The following is a 22,929-nucleotide window of genomic DNA, read 5'->3' on the forward strand; positions in this document are numbered from 1 at the left end:
TTTTTTTTTTTTTTTCAGTTTCAGATAGGCTTTTTTATTTAAAGAGAATTTTAAAACAGAGTAAAAAGAGCAGAAATCAGTTATTTGTCCTCTTGCAGGGTGGGGAGATAACTTCCTTCCCCACAGGTTTGAGGTTATGTCTAAGTGGTGAGTCTTGCGGAGATGCAGAAAAGATCCATCCCAGGCACTTGGCTGGACTTAAGTAAGCACAGCCTTTGGGCCACAAGACCTGATGGCTTGGGTACTGGTCTGAACATAAGTCCCCATCTTCCCAGAAGTGTAGTCTTTTGTCTGCAACAACTGGCTGGAGAAATATTTCAGAAAGATGTGTGTCTGGAACACCCAAAGGCATACCTTTCCTTTCTCCTTGGCATAGGCCTTGCTGCACTGAGGAAACACCAGGTTTGCAATGGAGCCTTCAAGAGTCTTCATGCCTATGGAGCTCAGGGGCTCATAGGGTGACAGGAGAGGAGACAAGCTAACTTGGGAAGTATTCGTCCTTCAGCTTCTCCCCCACTGAAACACTATATATTAGGGCCACAGTTCATGGCAAAACATACATGCTCTCTTTCTTTCTCTCACACCTACATCTCGGAAACCCAACAACTTGATGGCAGGTAGCTCTGGGTATCCTTGGTCTGGCATTCACCCACTGGGCATCTAAGCTGTGCTAAAGCTCTTTTCAATCATTTCTTACTCTTTCCAGGCCCATGTGGGTAGGTGTTCCAGCCTTCACTCTTTCAGGCTGATCATAAAGTCACAGTGTGGGAAAGTCCCCTACTGTGATGGCCATTGCTGGGAAGCAGGGAAGGCTAAGGGCCCACTGCTGCCTAAGGCTAGTGTAGACACCATCTTCTCCACTCGTCTCCTCAAAGATTGATATTAGGTGCAGCAACTGCTGTCTGGAATGTTATCAAACCACGACTGCACAGGCACTGCATTCTCTGTGTGGAAGATGTAAGAAGCAGGCGAGTTGTCCAGGATGACAGTTTTCCTCAGGTCCATCCCCAGATGGCTGAGGTCCTTGACATAGCAGCCCTGGTGGAACAAACATGACTCATGGGCTAGGCCACCCCAGAACACCCCACACTGGTCCAGCACACCCATCACAGTGTGTTCGGAACTGGTAGTTTCTTATTCTCACTGGCTTCAAGAATGAAGCTGCAGACCCTCATGGTGAGTGTTACAGTTCTTAAAGGCGGCATGTTCAGAGTTTGTTCCTTCTGACATTCGGATGTATTCAAAGTTTCTTCCTTCTGGTGGGTTCGTGGTCTCGCTGGCTCAGGAATGAAGTTGCAGATGTTCGTGGTGAGTGTTACAGCTCTTAAGGCGGCACGTCTGGAGTTGTTCGTTCCTCCCATTGGGTTCGTGGTCTCGCTGGCTTCAGGAGTGAAGTTGCAGTCCTTCACGGTGAGTGTTACAGCTCATAAAGGCATTGTGGACACAAAGAATGAGCAGCAGCAAGATTTATTGCAAACAGCAAAAGAACAAATCTTCCACAGTGTGGAAGGGGATCCGAGTGGGTTCCCACTGCTGGCTCAGGCAGCCTGCTTTTATTCTCTTATCTGGCCCCAACCACATCCTGCTGATTGGTAGAGCCAAGTGGTCTGTTTTGGCAGGGCTCTGATTGGTGCGTTTACAATCCCTGAGCTAGAAACAAAAGTTCTCCTTGTCCCCACTAGAATACCAAGATACAGAGTATCAATTGGTGCATTTACAAACCCTGAGCTAGATACACAGTGCTGATTGGTGTATTTACAATCCCTTAGCTAGACATAAAGGTTGTCCACGTCCCCACCAGACTCAGGAGCCTAGCTGGCTTTACCCATTTGATCCTGCACCGGGTCTGCAGGTGGAGCTGCCTGCCAGTCCTGCGCCGTGCGCCCGCACTCGTCAGCCGTTGGGTGGTTGATGGGATTGGGTGCCATGGAGGAGGGGGTGGCGCTTGTCGGGGAGGCTCCAGTTGCACAGGAGCTGACGGAGTAGGGGAGGGTCAGGCATGGCGGGCTGCAGGTCAAGAGCCCTGCCCCGTGGGAAGGCAACAAAGGCCCAGCGAGAAATTGAGCACACCAACTGCTGGCCCAGGTTCTAAGCCCCTCACTGCCCAGGGCCGGTGGGGCAGGCCGGCCACACCGAGCGAGGGGTCCAACGAGCCCACGCCCACCCGGAACTCGCGCTGGCCCACAAGCACCGTGCGCATCTCCACTTCCCGCCCGCACCTCTCCGTCTACAACTCCTCGCAAGCTCAGGGAGCCATCTCTGGCCTTGGCCAGCCCAGAAAGTGGTTCCCACACTGCAGCGGTTTGCTGAAGGGCTCCTCAAGTGCCGCCAAAGTGGGAGACCTGGCAGAGGAGGCCCTGAGAGCGAGTGAGGGCTATGAGGACTGCCAGCACGCTGTCACCTCTCAACAGGATCTGCATACTTGTTCAGGCTGGAATGAAGACAGCAATGAAAAAAACACATTTAAGCAGTTCCTCCTGTCATCTCAGGAACTTATCCATATAAGGCCTCGTGAGCAAATGGATCTGGTGTCTGATCCCCTCAATCTCTACAGGCATTAGGCAGTCAGCATTGCTGAATGCCTTCAAGGAGCTATGCGCAAGGGTTTCATCCAGGTCAGTGCCCATACAGATCCTTCCTTGATTTTTCTCTGTCACCTCTGGGAGCAGGCAGGTTCCTGGGATCTGATAAAACTGATAATGGAGACTCTGGAGCTGATCCGACTTAGCAATGGTGTTGACTTCCTAATTATGTGTGAAGAGCTCAGCAGGGGAACGTGACTGGCCAACATGCTGGGTGCAAGAAGAGCAGAAAGGGGCTTTCTAAGGTGTGACAAACATGAGACCTCTTCGGAGAGCACTTTGGAAACCAGGACTTGCTTGGTAAAGACCAGGGCTTCTTCCCTCCATGCCTGGGTGATGATGGAGGCTTGTTCCATCTAACAATCCTGAGGGCTGGGCTGGCTGGGTGGGAAGACTGGCGGGCATGCTCGCTGGACTGGGATGGGGGGCAGGGGCTGGGGCCTGATTCAGTTCCCGAGAGTCTGAGTTCCACAGCTGTTCACATTCCCCCTCTCCTTTCCATCACTAGCCGGGAAGGGAGGCGGCCTGTAGGGACGGCGGACGGCCTTGGCAGCGGCTCCCCAGGATGCCTCCATCCCTGATTCTCCCAGCGGGAGCTTCAGGATCCTCAGTTTGTTTCTAACATAGAGAATCCACCAGATAAGGATTTTTTTTCAACTTTTATTTTAAGTTCAGGGGTCCATATGTGATAAACTTTTTTTCAACTTTTATTTTAAGTTTAGGGGTCCATGTGCAGGATATGCAGGTCTATTACATATATAAACGTGTGCCATTGTGCTTTACTGCTCAGATCATCTCATCACCGAGGTACTAAGGCCAGCATCCGCAGCTATTCTTCCTGATGCTCTCCTTCCCCTCCCCCATGCCATGAAACAGGTGTCCAGTGTGTGTTGTTCTTCCTAGTGTGTCCATGTGTTCTAATTGATCTGCTTCCGTTAATAAGGTGGAATAATAATAGGTGGTGTTTGGTTTTCAGTTCCTGCATTAGTTTGCTGGGATTAATGGCTTCAAACTCCAACCATGTCCCTGCAAGGGACATCATCTCATTACATTTTATGGCTTTATAGTGTTCCATGGTGTAGGTGTACCACATTTTCTTTATCCAGTCCATCATTGATGGGCATGTAGATTGATTACATGACGTTGCTATTGTAAATAGTGCTGCAATGAACATATGCATACATGTATATTTAAAATAGATTTCTATTCCTTTGGGTGTATACCCAGTAATAGTATTGCTGGTTCAAACGGCATTTCTGCTTCTAGGTCTTTGAGGAGTCTCCACACTCTCTTCCACAATGCTTGAAATAATTTACACTCTCAACAACGGTGTAAAAGTGTTCCCTTTTCTCCACAACCTCACCAGCATCTGTTTTTATTTTTATTTTTTTACTTTTTATTAATAGCCATTGTAATTGTTGTGATATGGTATCTCATTGTTGTTTTGATGTGTATTTATCCAGTTATCAGTGATGTTGAGCTTTTCATGTTTGTTGGGCACATGTATGTCTTCTTTTGAGATATGTCTGTTCATGTCCTTTGACCACTTTTTAATGGGGTTGTTTGTTTTTCTCTTGTAAATTTCAAGTCCCTCATAGATTCTGGGTATTGGACGTTTGTCAGATGGATAGGTTGCAAATTTTTTCTCCCATTCTCTAGGTTCTCTGCTCTAATGATAGTTTCTTTGGGTCTGCGGAAGCTGTTAATTTAATTAGACCCCATTAGTCAATTTTTGTTTTTGTTGCTATTGCTTTTGGCCTTTTTGTCGTCAAATCTTTCCTCCTGCCTATATCTTGAATGCTATTATCTAGATTTTTTCTTCTAAGGTTTTTATAGTTTTAGGTTGTACATTTAAGTCTTTAATCCATATTGAGTTAATTTTTGTCTATGGTGTTAGGAAGAGTTCCAGTTTTAATTTTCTGCATATGACTAGTCAGTTCTCCTAGCACAATTTATTGAATAGGGAGATCTTTCCCTAATTCCTTGTTTTTGTTGACTTTGTCAAAGATCAGGTTGTTGTAGGTTTTTGGCTTTATTTCTAGGCTCCTTATTTTGTTTCATTTATCTATGTTTCTGTTTCTATACTAGTACCACGCTGCTTTGATTACTGTACTAGTATAGTTTGAAGTTAGGCAGTGACGCTTTCAGCTATTTTTTTTTTTTTTCTTAAGTTTGGCTTGGGTATTTGGGCTCTTTTTTGGTTCCATATGAATTTTTAAAGTTTTATTTCTAATTTTCTGATGAATGTCAGTAGTTCAATGGGAATAGCATTGAATCTATAAATTACTTATGGCAATATGCTCATATTCATGATACTGATTCTTCCTCTCCATGAGCGTGAAATGTTTCTACTTTTGTTTTGTGTCCACTCTGATTTATGTAAGCAGTTGTTTGTAGTTCTCCTTGAAGAGGTCCTTCACTTTCCTTCTTAGCTGTATTCCTAGGTATTTTTTTCTCTTTGTAGCAAATGTGAATGAAAGTTCATTCATTATTTGTCTCCCTGCTTGCCTGTTGTTTGTGTATGGGAATGCTAGCTACTTTTGCACATTGATTTTATATCCTGAGATTTTGCTACTGTTGCTTATCACTTTAAGAAGCTTTGGGGCTAAGAAGATAAGGCTTTCTAGATATAGGATCAGGTCATCTACAAACAAAGATAATTTGACTTCCTCTCTTTCTATTAGAATACTCTTTATTTCTTCCTCTGTCCTGATTTTCCTGGCCAAGGTTTCCGATACTGTGTCCAATAGGAGTGGAGAGAGAAGACATAATTTTCTTGTGCCAGTTTTCAGGGGGAATGTTTCCAGCTTTTGCACATTCAGTATGATATTGTCTGTGGGTTTGTTGTATATGGCGCTTATTATTTTGAGGTATGTTTCCTTATTTCCTAGTTTATTGAGAATTTTAAACGTGAAGGAATGTTGAATTTTATTGCATACTTTTTCTGCATCTATTGAGATAATCATGTGGTTTTTTATTTACTTCTCTTCATGTGACGAGTCACATTTATTGATTTACATATGTTGAACCAACCTTGCATGCTGGGGAACAAGCCAATTCCATTGTGGTGGATGCACTTTTTAATGTGCTGCTGGATTTAGTTTGCCAGTATTTTATTGAGAATTTTTGCACGGTGTTCATCAAAGATGTTAGCATGATGTTTTGTTGTTGTTGTTGTTGTATCTATATTAGGTTTTGGTATCAGGATGATGCTGGCCTGATAGAATGAGTTAGAAAGAACATCTTTGTTTTCAATTTTTTTTGGGTAGTTTTAGGAGAAAATGTACCATCTCCCCTTTGTACTTCTGGTCAAATTCAGTTTGCTTGGTAGGCTAGTTGTTACTGCCTCAATTTCAGAACACATTATTGATCTATTCATGTTTCAGTCTTGTGGACGGTTTTTTTTTTGTGCAATAAATTGTCCATTTCTTCTAGATTTTCTGGTTTATGTGCATAGAGGTGTTTACAGTATTCTCTGATGGTTGTTCTTATTTCCATGGGATCAGGGATGATATCTCCCTTATTATTTCTCATTGTGTTTGGCTCTTCTTTCTTTTCTTATTTATTTGTCTAGCTAGTGTTCCATCTAGTTTATTAATTATTTTCATAAAAGCAGCTCCTGGATTGGTTGAGTTTTTTTTTTTTTTTTTTTTTTTGGAAGAGTTTTCAGTGTCTCTATGTCCTTCAGCTCTATTCTGATCTTGGTTATTTCTTGTCTTCTGCTAGCTTTCAGGTTCTTTTTCACTTGGTTTTCTTGTTCTTTTAATCAAGATATTAGTCTGTTAACTTTAGATCTGTCTAGGTTTTTTTTTTTTTCTTGTGGGAGAGTCTCACTCTGTTGCCCAGGCTGGAGTACAGTGGCATGATCTTGGCTCACTGCAACCTCCACTTTTCAGTTTTAAGTCATTTCTGCAGTCTCAGCCTCCTGAGTAGCTGGGATTACAGATGTGCATCACCACACTCAGTTAATTTTTGTATTTTTTTTGTAGAGATGGGGTTTTGCTCTGTTGGCCAGGCAGGTCTTGAACACCTGGCCTCCAGTGATTTGTCTGCCCCAGCCTCCCAAAGTGCTGGAATTACAGGCATGAGGTACCATGCCCAGCCCTTTCTAGCTTTTTGATGTGGATATTAGTGCTATAAATTTCCCTTTTTTCTTGGTTTCTAGTGATTATTTTATTCCATCTTGGTGAGTAGTCAGGGAAATAATCGTAAATTCACAATCAACTTATAGTTAAATCTAAACAATTATGTGAGGAGAAACCTTTATTATTTGAAGGGGATTTTTGAAGATTTTGTAACTGTGCCTTTTAGGTAGTCTTAAGTTTCTAATTGTCATTAAAAACATGCCATTGTCATTTCTAACATTTTAAGTATATGGTTTAGAAGTGGTAAGTATAGTTCTATTGTTTTGCAATAGGTTTTAGACAATTTTGTCTTACAAAAGTAAAAGTGAATACTCATTGCTTGTGAAAGAAGTTAGTTAGCTTGCTTTAGGTAGGTAGCAACAGAAGGGTCCCTGGAAAGTCGCTGGACCTTGGGTCAATGTCTCATCCCTGCATAATATAAAATGAATCCTGGAAAAAATCAAGCTGCAGACACCAACAAGGGAACTAGCACTTGGTGTTGTGCTTGGAGACCTGCCCATGGCTGCACAGATAGAAAAACCTCTGGCCCATTTGGATAGAAACTTGTACAAACCTCCAGCCCACTTAGTTAAGGGAACAAGACTGAACTGGCATAGAAATGCCTTTGTTTGTCCAGGCACGGTGGCTCATGCCTGTAATCCCAGCAATTTGGGAGGCAGAGAAGGGCGGATCACCTGAGGTCGGGAGTTCGAGACCAGCATGACCAACATGGAGAAACTCCATCTCTACTAAGAATACAAAATTAGCCGGGCATGCTGTCGCATACCTGTAATCCCAGCTACTTGGGAGGCTAAGGCAGTAGAATCGCTTTAACCCAGGTGGCGGAGGTTGCTGGGAGCTGAGATCGCACCATTGCACACCAGCCTGGGCAACAAGAGCAAAACTACATCTCAAAATAAATAAATAAATAAATAAATAAATAAATAAATAAATGAAAGTACATCTCAAAAAAAAAAAAATGAAAGAAAGAAAGAACAGAAAAAGAAAAAAGAAACGCCTTTGCCCTTTGTACAGTCAGTGGGCTCCCAGGAAAAAGTTTATTCTCCTTTTGTGGGCATAAGCACAGTGGGCTCTGGTGCATTCCGGTCGATACTCTCCTTTACTTGAACTGTAAGTCTAATCTCTATGAATAATTACTTCAGCCCCTAATTGCTCCCGGGCCAAGCTGCTTGGCCAAGCTTTCACCTTATCTTCTGATAAGTCCTGGGCCAAGCTAAGTTGCATCTATGAATCATCCCTTCAGCTCCTGATTGGTACCGGGCCAAAGTCATGGGCCAAGCTGAGCCACACGTTTTTCAAGACGGCCTGTGAACTATGCACATTCCCTTCCCTTCCCTTCCAAGTCCATAAAAACCCTGGACCCCAGCCTCATAGAGGGCACCCAGTTCAGACACCTATCTCTGCTGACAAAGAGCTTTTTTCTCTTGCTTATCAAACTTTCACTCCAACATCACCTTTGTGTTCATGCTCCTTAATCTCTTTAGAGGTAGAAAAAAGAACTCTGGGTGTGATCTCAGACTACGAGATACCGTTACATCTTGGTGCACTGCTGAGACTACAACACTTGGTTTCTATGAGTTTGACTGACTAAATATTTTATATAAGTGTAATTATACGGTTTTCCTTTTTGACTGTCTTGTTTTACTTTACCGAATGTTTTCAAGATTTGTCCTTATTGTAGTACTTTTCAAGATTTCCTTATTTTAAAGGCTGAATGCTATCCCAGTGAATATACGTGCCCTGTTTGTTGAATCTACTCATCCTTAAAGGTACATTTGCTTCCAGGTAGTATGTTTGTGAGTAATACTACAATGTACATAATTGTGCATATATCTATTCCATGTTCTGCTTTGCCTGTTTGGGATATTTTTCTCACACTGATTTAGTACCATGTGTATTCCCTTGCTTTTGTTGTCTGATCCGTTGATGTTACATCCCCCAAATTATTGCCAAGACCAATTGTCATGAAGCTTCACCCTTCTGTATTGTGCTAGGAATTTTACAGCTATAGGTTTTACATTATAGTCTTCATTTTTTAAAATTGACACATGTAATTGTACATACTTTGGGGAAACAATTATGTGTGTATGTTGTATAGCAATAAAAATCAGAGTACTTGGTATATTTATTGCCTCATGCTTGTGTTATTTTTGTGGTGAGAACATTCAGAAGCTTCTTCTCTAGCTATTTTATTTTATCTTTATGTATTAACTTTTTTTAGGGACAGGATCTTGCTCTAACACCCAGACTGGAGTGCAATGGTGCAATCCTAGCTCACAGTAACCTCAAACAATCTTCTAAACTCTGCTTCCCAATTAGCTGAGACCACAGGAACCTGCCACCATGCCTGGATAATGTTTTAATTTTTCACCGAGACAGGGTCACATTATGTTGTCCAGGCTCATCTTGAACTTCTGTCTTCAAGTGATTCTCCCACCTCAGTCTCCCAAAATGTATGGATTGCAGCAATGTGCCACCACAACTGGTCTCTTTTAGGTATTTTTTAATATGCGATAACTTTTCATTAATTATTATTATTCTACCGTGTAATAAAAAACAAAGACTTCTTTCTCCTGTCTAATTGTAACACTAAGCAGCCTTTTCCCGTCCTCCTATTTCAGTCTCTGGTAACCCGCGTTGTACTCTTTGCTTATATCAACCCTTTTTTTCAGGTTACACAAATGAGTGAGATAATAAGATCATAAAGTACTTGTGTTTCTCTATGTGGCTTATTTTACTTAACATGGTATGCTCAAGGTTTATCCATGCTCTCTTAACTGACAGAATTTTATCCTTTCTTATGGCTGAATAGGATTTCACTGTGCATATAAATTACAGTTTCCTTATCCATTTATCTGTTGCTGTACATTTGAATTGATTCCATATATAAGCTATTATAAATAGTTCTGTAATTAACATGAGAATGCAAATATCTTTTTGACACAGTGACATCCTTTCTTTTGGATATACAGCCAAAAGTAAAATTGCTGGATCATATAATAGACTTATTTTCAATTTGTTTCTGAAACCTCCATACTATTTTCTATAATGGCCATACTAATTTACAATTCCACCAACAATGTATACATTCACTAGTTTTTATATCCTCATTAGTACTTTTTATTTATTTATTTATTTATTTTTATTATAGCCATTCTAATGGGAGTGAGGTGGTACCTCATTGTGGTTTGGATTTGCATTTCTTTGGTGATTAGTAATGTAGAACATCTTTTTATGTTCCAGTTAGCCATTTTTGTATCTCTTTTTCACAAACGTTTGTTAAGATCTTTTGCATTTTTTAAATTAGATTATAAGTGTATTTATTTTGAGATTTTAAAGTTTCTTATATATTCTGAATATTAGCCTTTTGTCATATGTATAGCCTGAAAACGTTTTCTTTCATTGCCTAAGCGGTCTCTTCAATCTTTTAGTTGTTTTTTTAATATGAAAAAGCATTTTAGTTTGACATAATGTTGTTTTCTTAGTTTTGATTTTGTTGCGTATGTTTTGACATCTTATTTTAATAATCCTTTCCCAGTCCAACGTTATAAAGCTTTTTTTATGTTTTTCTCTAATAGTTTCATAATTTATGGCATTACATTTAAGTCTTTAGTTTGAGTAGATTTTCATATATGGCAAGGCCCAATGGTCTAGTAGAATTTTTCTGAATATAAATATTTAAAAGGCCCAGTACCATTTATTGAGGAGATTAGCTTTTCCCTAAAGTGTGTGTTTGGCAATTTTGTTGACAATCAGTTGGCTTTAGGTGCATAAATTAACTTCTGGGCTTATTGGGCACATTAGTCTATTTATTTTTTTTTTATGCCAATACAGTGCTGTTTTGGTTACTATAGCTTTATAGGAAGTTTTGAAGTTTGATAAAGTGATGCCTTTAGCTTTGCTTATTTTCCTCAAAATTGTTTGTCTATTCAGAGTTTTTTGTGGGTCCACATAAATTTAAAATATTTTTTCTACTTCTTTGAAAAGATGTCATTGATATTTTGATAAAAATCAGGTTACATCTGTAGATCACTTTGGGTAGCTATATTAAAAGTAGTCTTCCAGGGTATAAACACAAGATTTTTTCATGTATTTATTTGTATTTTATATTTTTATCCATGTTTTATTGTTTTCAGAGTAGAGATCCTTTACCTTTTTAGTTAAGTTTGTTTCTAGGTGTATTAGTCGGGCTTCCCTGGAGAGATCACAAAATCCCACAACAGGTTGTGTGCGAGTTTCAGGAGCAAGGAGAGGCAGTCCACGTCCCAAAGCTGAAGAACTTGGAGTCTGGTTTTTGAGGGCTGGAAGCGTCCAGCACAGGAGAAAGATGTAGGCTGGGAACCTAGGCCAGTCTCTCCTTTTAACATTTTTCTGCCTGCTTTCTATTCACTGACAGCTCATTAGATGGTGCTCACCCAATTAAGAGTGGGTCTCCCTTTCCCAGCCCACTGACTCAAATGTTAATCTCGTTTGTCAACACCCTAACAGACACACCCAGGATCAATGCTTTCCATCCTCCAATCAATTTGACACCCTGTATTGACCATCACATTAAGTATTTTAATTTTTGTAACTTTTGCGTATGTAGAAGAAGCGTTGGATGAAATTCAATATTCATTATGATGAAACCTCTTAACAAATTAGGAATAGACGATATGTGCCTCAACACAATAAAGGCCATTTATGACAAAGCAATGCTAACATTATACTGAATAAGGAAAAGCTGAAAGCTTTCTCTCTGAGATCTGGAACAACAAAAATCACCCCCACTTTCAGCCCTCTTATTCAACATAGTACGGGAAGTCCTAGCCAAGGACATTAGGCAAGAGGAAGAACTCAAACTCATACTAATTGGAAAGGACAAAGTCAAATGGTCTCTGATTGTGGAGAAAATAATTTTATATGTGAAAAACTCTAAACACTACACCAAAAACTATTAGAACTACTAAACAAATTCAATAACATTGCAGATGCGCACCACTACTCCTGACAAATTTTTGTTATTTTTCATAGAGACAGGGTTTTGCCATGTTGCCCAGACTAGTCTCAAAATCCTAAGTACTATAGGTATTTTCTTTGTTGTTACTATAGTTATTACCAAGAATAACTACTATTGCATATAAAACCCTGCCTCTTTATGGCTCCCTAAGTGTTTTCTTGATGTCACAAATTATATCATTTTGTATTATAAATCTATTGGCACAGATTCACAGTCACTTTTAAGTCTTGTTATCTCAAATATATAGCAGAAGTAAAGTATTCTGTGCATCTTCATTATAATAACAAAGAATATAGTTAGAATTGGTAAAGTTTCAGTAAATTTTAGGTCATTTTCTCCCTCAAATTTTGAGAGTTCTCAGCCACTGTTTGTTTCTTGAAATAACTTTGCTGCTCTCTTTTCTCTCTTTTTATTTTAGAATTCCCATTATAACTATATTGGCCATTTTAATTGTATCCCATAAGTACCTTAGGCTCTCTTAATTTTTAAAATTATTTTTAGCCTCCACAGCCTATAATTTCAAATGACTTCTTATCAAGCTTGCTGGATTTTTTCCTGCTAGATCAAACCTGTTGCTGGGCCTTCTAGTGAATCTCTAAATTCAGGTATTTTACTTTTCAGCTCCACACTTTATGTTTCTATTTTGTACCTTTAATCACTTCGTTGATAATCTCATTATCTTCATGCATTGTTTTCTTTTTCTGTTTAGTTTTCTATGTTCTCCTTTAGCTGAATGAGCATCTTTAAACTAGGTGTTTTAGCCAGGCACAGTGACATGTGCATGTAATTCCAGCTACTTTGAAAGCTAAGGCAAGAGGATTACTGTATTAAACCATTCTTATACTGCTAATAAGAACAAAAACAAGACTAGGTAATTTATCATGAAAAAAGTTTTAACGGTCTCACAGTTTCACATGGTTAGGGAGGTCTCACCATTATTGAAGCAAGCAAGAGACTGTGTTCAGGGGAACCTCCACTTATAAAGCCATCAAATCACATGAGACTTATTTGCTATCATGAGAACAACACGGGAAAATCCCACCCCCATGATTCCATTACCTCCTACTGGGTCCTTTCCAGGACAAGTGGGGATTATTCCAATTCAAGGTGAGATTCGGTCGGGGACAGAGAGCCAAACAATATCAATTACTTAAGGCCAGGAGTTTGAGACCACCTTGGGCAATATTGTGACAAGCTGTATGTAAAAAATATTTCTACAGATTAGCCATGCATGGCGGAATGTTCCTGTAGTCTCAGGAAGTTGGGGGTGATGTAAGACTATTGCTTGAGTTCCCCAGGAATATGAGACTGCATTGAGCTATAATCATGGTGTTGTATTCCTGTCTGGGTGAGAGAGTAAGATCTCTTTTTAGAATTTCAAATTTATTTTAGATTTAGGAGGTACCTACACAGGTTTTTTACCTGGGTATTTTTTATAATGCTGAGGTTTGAAATGTGAGGAATTCCATCACCCAGGCAGTGAGCGTAGTACTAAGTAGACAGTTTTTCAGTTCTTGGTCCCTTCCTCTCTCCACCCTCTAAGAGTTGTCTATTATTTTTGTTTTTATGTCCATTTGTACCCGGTGTTAATTTACATTTATAAGTGAGAACATGCAGTATTTTCCTTTTCCATTTCTGCTTTAATTTGCTGTGTATAATGGCCTTTAGTTGTATTAACGTTGCTGCAAAGGACAAGTTTTGTTTTGTTTTGTTTTGTTTTTTGCTAAGTAGTATTGGTGTACATGTGACACTTTTTATATTCAATTTACCATTAATAGGCTGGACACGGTGGCTGACGCCTGTAATCCCAGCACTTTGGGAGGCTGATGTGGGTGGATCATGAGGTCAGGAGATCGAGACCATCCTGGACAACATAATGAAACCCCGTCTCTACTGAAAATATAAAAGTTAGCCGGGCGTGGTGACACGGGCCTATAGTCCCAGCTACTCGGGTGGCTGAGGCAGGAGAATTGCTTGAACCTGGGAGGCGGAGGTTGTAGAGAGCTGTGATCGTGCCACTGCACTCCAGCCTGGGCAACACAGTGAGATTTCATCTCTGAAAAAAAAAAAAATTACCATTATTAGACACCTAGGTTGATTCATGTCTTTCCTCTTATAAATAGTGCAGTGATGAACCAACAAGTGCATGTGCTATTTTGGTAGAAGAATTTATTCTCTTCTGGGAATATACCCAGCGGTGAAATTGCTGGGTTGAATCATAGTTTAACTCTCAGTTATTTGGAAAGGCTCCAAGCTGCTCTCCACAGTGGCTGAACTAATTTGTATTCCTATAAACAGTGTATAAGTGATTTTTTCCCTCTAAAACCTCTTCAAAACGTATTATCATCTTACGTTTTCACAAAAGCCATTCTAACTGGTGTACGATGGTATCTTATTGTGGTTTTTATTTACATTTCCTTGATGGTTAGTGATGATGAGCATTTTTCATGTTATTTGGCCACTTGTATGTGTTCTTTTCAACAGTGTCTGTTATTGCCCACTTTTTTATGGGGTAATTTTTTGCTTGTGAATTCTTTAAGTTTCTTATAGGTTCTGAGTATTAGATTTTTTCAGGTTCATAGGTTGTGAATATTTTTCCCATTCTGCTAGCTTTGGGGTTAGTTTGTTTTTATTTTTCTAGTTTCTCTAAGTGTGATTTTAAATTGTTAGTTTGAGATCTTTCTAACTTCTTGACGCAGGTATTTAGCACTCTCAACTTTCCTCTTAACAGTGCTTTTCCTGCATCCCAGACATTTTGTTATATTGTGTCTCTTCATCTATTTCAAAATTTTTTTAATTTTCTGCCTTAATTTTGCTGTTTACCCAAAATTCATTCACGAGCAAGTTGTTTAATTTCAATATCATTCTGTGATTTTGTGAGATTTTCTTCGTATTGATTTTTACCTTTGTTCCATTGTAGGCTGACAATATGGTTGGCATAATTTTAATTTTTTAAAAATGTATGGATAATTGCTTTATGGCTAGGAAGTGGTCAATCCTAGTGTATATTCTGTGAGCAGATGAGAAGAATTTACTTTCCATAGATGATGTGTGGCATATACTATAAATGTCTATTAGTTTCAATTGATCATGTGTCAAATCAAACTCCAGAATTTCTTCATTAAGTTTCTGCCTAGATAATCTGTCAAACACTTAGTGGGGAGTTGCATTCCCCTACTATTATTGTGTGTCTGCTTGAGTCTTATTGTAGGTCTAGCAGTACTTGTTGTATAACTCTATGTTCCCCAAAGTTGGGTGCATCTACATTTAGGATAGCTAAAACTTCTTGTAGAATTGAACCCTTTATCGTTATGCAATACCTTTCTTTATTTTATTTTACTATTAATTATTTAAAGTCCTTTTTTCTTAAAAGAGAAAAAATTCCAGGTATGGTGGCTCATGCCAGCACTTTCAGACTGAGGCAGTAGGATTGCCTGAGACCACGAGTTTGAGACCAGTCGAGGCAATATAGCAACATTCTGTTTGTACAAATTTTTTTTAAAGAAAATATACAGGAGTGGTCGTGTGCACAACTGTGGTCATATTTACTCAGGATACATAGGTGGCATGACTGCTTGACTTCAAAAATTTGAGGTTATAGTGAGCTGTGATTGCACCACTGCACTCTGTCCCAGGAGATGGAGTAAGATCCTCTGTTTTGGTACTAGTACCATCCTGTCTTGGTTACTGTGGCCTTTTAGTATAGTTTGAAGACAGCTAGCTTGATGCCTCCACCTTTGTTCTTTTTGCTTAGTGTTGTCTTGTCTATGCAGGATCATTTTTGATTCCATAAGAAATTTAAAGTAGTTTTTTTTTTCTAATTCTGTAAAGAAAGTCAAAGGGAGCTTGATGGGGATAGCACTGAATTTATAAATTTCTTTGTGCAATACGGACATTTTAACAATATTGATTCTTCCTATCCATGAGCACGGATTGTTTTCCGTTTGTTTGTGTCCTCTTTCATTTCCTTGAACAGCGGTTTGTAGTTCTCCTTGAAGAAGTCCGTTACATCCCTTTTAAGTTGGATTCCTAGGTATTTTATTCCCTTTGTAGTAATTGTGAATGAGAGTTCGCACATGATTTGGCTCTCTGTTTGCCTATTATTGCGTATAGGAATGCTTGTGATTTTTGAACATTGATTTTGTATCCTGAGACTTTGCTGAAGTTGCTCATGAGTTTAAGGAGATTTTGGACTGAGATGATGGGGTTTTCTAGATATACAATCATGTCATCTGCAAACAGAGACAATTTGACTTCCTATTTGAATACGCTTATTTTCTTTCTTTCTTTGGCTGATTGCCAGAATTTTCAATACAATATTGAATAAGAGTTGGGAGAGATGGTGTTCTTCTCTTTTGCAGGTTTTCAAAGGGAATGCTTCCAGTTTTTGCCCATTCAGTATGATATTGGCTCTGCATTTGCCATGAATAACTATCATGATGTTGAGATAGGTTCCATCAATACATAATTCATTGAGAGTTTTTACCATGAAGAGGTGTGGAATTTTATTGAAGGTTTTTTTGCATCTGTTGCGATAATCATGTGGTTTTTGTCATTTGTTCTGTTTACGTAATGGATTACATTTATTGATTTGCATATGTTGAATCAGCTTTGCATCCCAGGGATTAAGCTGACTAGATCGTGGTGGATAAGCTTTTTGATGTGCTGCCGGATTCGGTTTGCCAGTATTTTATTGAGGATTTTCGCGTCGATGTTCATCAGGGATACGGGCTTGAAATTTTCTTTTTTTGTTGTGCCTTTGCCAGGTTTTGGTTTCAGGATGATGCTGGTCACATAAAATGAGTTAAGGAGGAGTACCCCTTTTTATGTTGTTTGAAATAGTTTCAGAAGGAATGGTACCAGCTCCTCATTGTACCTTTGGTGGAATTCGGACGTGAATCCGTCTGGTCCTGCACTTCTTTTTGTTGGTAGGCTTGTAATTACTTTCTCAAATTTAGAACTTGTTATTGGCCTATTCAGGGATTCGACTTCTTACTGGTTTGGACTTGAGAGGGTATACGTGTCCAGGAATTTATCCATTTCGTCTAGATTTTCTAGTTAATTTGCAAAGAGGTATTTATAATATTCTTTACTGATACTTTTTATTTCTGTGGGATCAATAGTTATATTCCCTTTATCATTTCCTTTTGCATGTATTTGATTCTTCTCTTCTTCCTTATTAGTCTGGCTAGAAGTTTACTTATTTTCTTGATCTTTTCAAAAAACCAGCTCCTGGATTCATTGATTTTTTGACGGGATTTTGTGTCTCTATCTCCTTCAGTTCTACTCTGATCTTAAATCTTGTCTCCTGCTATCTTTTGAATTTGTTTGCTCTTGTTTCCCTAGTATTTTTAATTGTGATGTTACGGTGTCTATTTTAGACCTTTTCTGCTTTCTCTTGTGGGCATTTAGTGCTATAAGTTTCCCTTTACACACTACTTTAGCTGTTTCATATTTTACTTTTTAAGAACTCAGTCTGTCTTTTTCATCATGATAGTCTTGACTATTTTATGTTTATGTAATGTAAAATTTACTACACAGTATTTACAAAGATTTTACCAAAATATTTTATTGAGAATGTACAAACCTGTCAGTCAATTAGAGGAGAAGTTACAATGTAGTAATAAATAGCCACAAAACAAAACCCGAAAAGACATCCAAACCAGAATAAAACAAAACATTTTAACAAAAACAAAAAGAAAAACTGGCAACATATTTGTGCAGTTTATATCACAAAGATGCTCAAGTCTCCACTCTGAAGAGAGCTTTTAGAAGTTCATTTAAAACATGGCAAAGACATTTTTCCACACTTCACAGAAAAAATAAATTTAAGCAGCTGTTAACACATGAACCTATTATCAAGCTCAGACATAATCAAAGTTAAATATTTCACAAGAGATTCTACAGTTTGAGAGAAATAGAAAAGTGTTTTTTTTCTTTTCTCCAGGCCCACAAGTCTAGTTTCTTGGGCTCCCTCAATATTCTGTGGTTTTCATCAGCTCCCCAAAATATAGGAAGCACAGAGCAGGTGGTGGCTGAATGTGGGTTATCCTGTGAAACCATATTTAAGATGAGAGCCCTTGGTCCATTGTATTGTAATCAGCTGGCTCAGGAAAGAAGACCTGGCTGTCCAGAGCTCTACATCTACTGCACTGGGTATGACAGGAGGCCTGAGAACCCATGGGGCCCAAACCCACCCCATCCCAATAATCATCCAGTATTGAGGACTCTGACACCAAATTCTCACAGAGCATGTGCTTATGCAGTTTTTCATTTAATTTCTTATTACAATTGGGAAATTGATGTCCCAAAAGAGGCAGGGACTGGTCCAGATCTCGGGAGGTAGGCAGGCTCCAGAGCATTAGGGAGGGCTCCAGCTTCCTAGGCCTTGGCTCCGTCCCACCTATCAGGTTTGTTTTGCAAATTAGAGTCTGTAGCTACACATTCAAGGGCACAGAAAATGAGCAGATCCAGGGTTCTTTTCACATGGGGACTTCTCCATGTCAGTTTCAAGATGACAGGACTGGGGTTCTGCATCCAGCTCTGAGGGCACCTGAAAGTAAAATGAGCTATGCTCCACCTCAGCTTAATGTAGACAATGCCTACAGGAAAGCCTGTTTTCTTCCTCATAAAAAGGAGTGCCTGAAGTGGGTGACCTCGATGATTTCACATTCTCTTAAGTGTCTGCTTGCCTGCATTCTTGCTCTGAGACTGCAAAAATGCATCCACTCTCTGCAGGTCCTTCAAATCAGAGGGACCCATGGCTACTTGAGAGGCTTCTTGGGTAGATGAAGATGAGACAGAGTTAAATGTGCCAGAGCATTGGACTCCTAGGCCTGAAGTCCACGAAAATCCCAGCTACTGCTGGGTTCTTAAGGTCCTCATTTGAAAGTGGTAGGAAATGATTTCACTGGATAAGTGGAGGATACTTCATGAGTAAATAGCACAATGGAAAAGGTGGAGGCAAAGAGAGGGCAAAAGAGGATTCTTAGGTCACTCATTATACTTGGGACCTTCAGATCCTGCTACTTTATCCCCTAGGACCTTGAAGAACCAGTGTCTTGAGGACACAAAAATCAAGGTACCTGATTTGTTCCGTAGTGCTCCTGCATGGGGCTGTAATATTAGTGATGGCCTGGAGGTGGTTACAGCCTGCTGTTTCTGGTGCCCACTGAGCTTTACTGGAGCAGCTGGAACAAGTAAGAGTCACACACCTCATGTTGTTATGAGTGACCTCCACATTATCATGTGGTGAAAAGAGGAAGGGATATTAGAGATCCCCCATATAACCACAGCCAGTCTGTTTTCCCTTGCGCTCACCCTTTGCCAGCTAACCTGGTGGGTCCAACATGTGGTACAGAAAATTATTACATCATGCCTGCACCCCCCAACCCAGGACCAAACAGTCTGGGGACAGCTGGACAAAAATACTAAAGCAAGTATATGTGAAAGAAAAGAGCAAGGACTATAATATAAAGTAGATTGTTGGGAAGAAAACCTGGAAAATTATTCCATGGGAGGACCTCAGGCCTCACTGGGGTGACTTTTAATCCATGATGAGGATGACAACAGGAAGGCATCTGCACAAGCATGTGTCAGGGAGAAGCCACCCTTAGTGAAGAGACTCATAGGTGTGAGTCTGATAGAGGTTACAAAGGAACTAGTTTGGCTGCAGACAGCCTGAGGAAGATATAAGCAGACGGATGGAGAATCCTAGGACCTGGGAGATGAGGTTAGATATCTGCTCCTTTCTGACAACATTGCCCTAAAACTCAGTGCTTTTCAACGACATATAATATCTCATAATTTGTGTGGACCAGAATCTGGACACAGTTCAGCTGGCTACCTCTGCCTTCAGGTCTTTTATGAGACTGGGGCTGTGGTCTTAACTGAAGCTGGACTGGGAATGTATGAGCCTTTAAGCTGACTCGTGTGAAAATTGGCAGGGTTTAGTGTGGACAGAGAGCCTGACGTTCCTTCTCTCTACTGGTCTGAGCACCCCCTAAGGTCTTTGCTATGTGGGTCTCTGCATGGAGCATCTCATAACATTGGAGCTTGCTTTCTGTGTTTGAGGAATACAATAGAGAGAAAGAATTAGACAAAAAGGTTTACACAAAAAGAGACAGAGAGAAAGATCGAGGGCGCAAACAGGAAAAACCCAGTAGTAGAAAAATGAGAGATTTAAAAAAATCTTGACAGGGTGCGGTGGCTCACACCTGTAATCCCAGCACTTTGGGATGCTGAGACGGGTGGATCGCCTGAGGTCAGGTGTTTGAAACCAGCCTGGACATCATGGTGAAACCACTGTCTCTTCTAAAAATACAAAATGAGCCAGGTGTGGGGGCACATGCCTGTAATCCCAGCTACTTGGGAGACTGAAGCAGGAGAATCACTTGAACCTGAGAGGCGAAGGTTCCAATAAGCCGAGATCGCACCACTGCACTCCAGCCTGGGATACAAGAGTGAAACTGTGTCTCAAAAACAAAAACAAACAAACAAAAGCAAAGACAGAAAAAAAAACTTGAGAATTACAATAAATTTTCTTCTGTATTTGTGTTAAAATTGTAACCCCCGGTGTAATACTATAAGGAGGTAGGATGTAAATAACCCCTGAGGGTGGGACCCTCATATAGAGATTACTGGCTTTATACAAGAAACTGCAGAGGGCTGTCATCCTCCTTCTACAAAATGAGGATAAAACCTGAAGTGTGCAGTCTGACATTCAGAAGCGAGTCATCACCAGAGCTCAACCCTGCTGTCACTGTGATCTCAAATTTGAACCTCTGGAAGTGTGAGAAATTAAGTCCTGTTGTCTATAAGCTGCCTATCTACTGTTCTTTGGCATAGCAGCCTGAGGTAATACAAAAGTGAAATCCTTTTCTGTATTTCATTGGACAGAAGCTGAATTTGTAACCCCTACACTGTTAAAAAAAATGACTTAAAAAACGGATCTTCAGAATGAAAATAGGAAACGGCTTGTTGAAACACTGAAATTGCATCTGTTTATGAGATTTTTAAACATTGGCTGAAATTGTTCTAACCAATATGGCCAACTGAAGTCCATGAAGAATTAGTTTGCAGATGTTAGAGCCCAAATTTCCTTTGTGTGTTTCATATTAACTCTCCCTGAATTTGCATGTGACCTGTGAGGAAGCAAGAAGAGATGACTGTGTATGTCTCATGACTTTCCATATTCCTGCTTCCCTTCCAGCAATCCCCTACAGAACCCACTTCTTAGGCCTTTTCTAATCACTGCCTTAAAGCCAGTATCACAAAACAAATTTGAGCTGGACTCCTATCTCCTTGTTGGCCAACCTACAAGATGATATTTTCCTCAAAACCGAAGGGCCATACTACTGGCATCAGGCAGTAGGCCATTTTATTCAATAGAAAACTGAGTCACTAACCACCTAGTTCTGGGACACTTTGTGAAGACTTCCCCTGTCATAGGCGTGATAAGGCACATGGATATGATTCTAAATATAAAGAGAAAGCACTGTAAAGTTGAATTCCTGTATTAGTCCATTCTCATACTGCAATGATGAAGTACCTGAGACTGGGTAATGTATAAAGAAAAGAAGTTTAATTGACTCACAGTTCTACCTAATTGGGGGGGCACCTCAGAAACCTTCCAATTACAGTGGCTGACAAGTGAAGTGACTGAGAGCAGGGGATATACCAGATGCTTGTGAAACCATTGGATCTCGTGAGAACTCACTCACTATCACAAGAACAGCATGAGGAAAATCTGTCCCCATAATCCAATCATCTCCCCTCAGGTTTCTCCCTTAACACCTGGGGGTTATAATACACAATGAGGTTTGGGTGGAGACACACAGCTAAACTATATGAATGACAGAGGACAATATCTACATTTAATTTCAACTTCGTACTGGAGCAGAATGCAAGTGAGGCCCAGTGGAGAAGTGACATTCCCAAGATCACCCTGCCAGATCCCAGTCCTTTTTGAGTTGTGGCCCATGTTACCTCCCACCTATTCTCCTAATATTTCCATCTATAAGTGTGTGCATCATCTACAGGTGACACCACATCATTATTTTTATGTCTTATCTTATATACACCTAATCCATCCCCTAGGAAATAGATGTTAGCATCATCCCCACTGTGCATGCTAGGAGGCTGGGGAAGCCTCGAATACACAGTGACTTTTATTGGGTCCCAGAGATGGTAAGAAAAACAAGGTTATGTTCCAGCTGTCTCTTCTATCCTGGAACCCAGGCTGCATTTAGTTCTTTCCAGAGCATTAAGAGGAAGTTGTGTTTGCATAATTGTGTACAAATAAAGAGTTGACATGGAAGAGGAGACTGAGCAATCAGTAGCATAGTGGGGCCTTTAGGTAGGTCTTACAGAAACAAGGGGCCCAGTAGATGGAACCTTGAAGAGTTTAACACACTTTATTAGTGACAGAACCCAACAGCAGTTAAGAAACCAGGAATCCACATTCTTGAGACAGCTCTGTATCCATCTCTGTGAGAGATGCTCAAGAGATTGAGATATTCTTTCGTTGTGCCCTGAAATTTCTGAGTTTCTGCCTTACAAAGGCTCAATGTAAAAGTCTTATCTGATAACCCAGATGTCAACTCAGTCCTCATCCCTGATGCCCCTGGCTATTGTCTGGGTGCACCTACAAATAACATAGGGCAGGCCAGGACAGGTCCCTCCAAGCAAGGCTTCTCTTGTCAACTCATCTGGGTAGTCCCACACCACTTCTTAGTACCATGAGTTGTAGGGGGAACAAGAGAGTGGGCTTTCTTCTTGGACTGAAGTAGATTGTCAGATGTTGGAACTCTTGTGTATCTGTCATGTTCATACTCAGGCCATAGCTGGCAGAATAAATAGAAGACGGTTGAAGAAAGAGTCTGTGCACTCAGATGTGTATTCCAAGACTTTAACTTGTCCTCTGCCTTCCTTCATTGATGGAGATTTATACAGATTCTCCTTATGTGCCTAATATGAAGAGCAGAATTTTTCTTTTCTCCTTTCTTCTCGTTTTCTTTTCTTTCTTTCTTTCTTTCTTCCTTTCTCTTTCTATCTTTCCTTCTCTCTCTCGCTCTTTCTTTTTTTTTTTCGTGAAGTCTCGCTCTGTCACCCAGTCTGGAGTGCAGAGAAAAGCAGAATTTCTAATGGAGGTGTCACATACAGTGAAAACAAGGAAGACCACTGACTTTTCTTTGCGTGGTTT

At 40.1% G+C, this 22,929-nt stretch overlaps 1 long non-coding RNA gene across 7 annotated transcripts in view; it reads left to right on the forward strand.

Moving 5' to 3' along the window:
• The window catches only part of LOC134759994 (uncharacterized), a 38,193-nt gene that overhangs the window by 4,029 nt on the left and 11,235 nt on the right, over positions 1–22,929 (forward strand). Inside the window, exons 3-4 of one of the 7 annotated variants that reach the window (XR_010136900.1) lie at positions 1,247–12,331; positions 13,505–22,927. The exons of 4 other annotated variants lie outside the window; for them this stretch is intronic. This is a non-coding gene — a long non-coding RNA (uncharacterized LOC134759994). Of the gene's footprint in view, positions 1–1,246; positions 22,928–22,929 lie in introns of those variants that run through there. 2 more of the 7 variants (XR_010136899.1, XR_010136896.1) reach the window with 2 other exon arrangements.

This window comes from Pongo abelii, chromosome 15 (genome assembly GCF_028885655.2).
Source record: "Pongo abelii isolate AG06213 chromosome 15, NHGRI_mPonAbe1-v2.0_pri, whole genome shotgun sequence".
NCBI lineage: Eukaryota > Metazoa > Chordata > Mammalia > Primates > Hominidae > Pongo > Pongo abelii.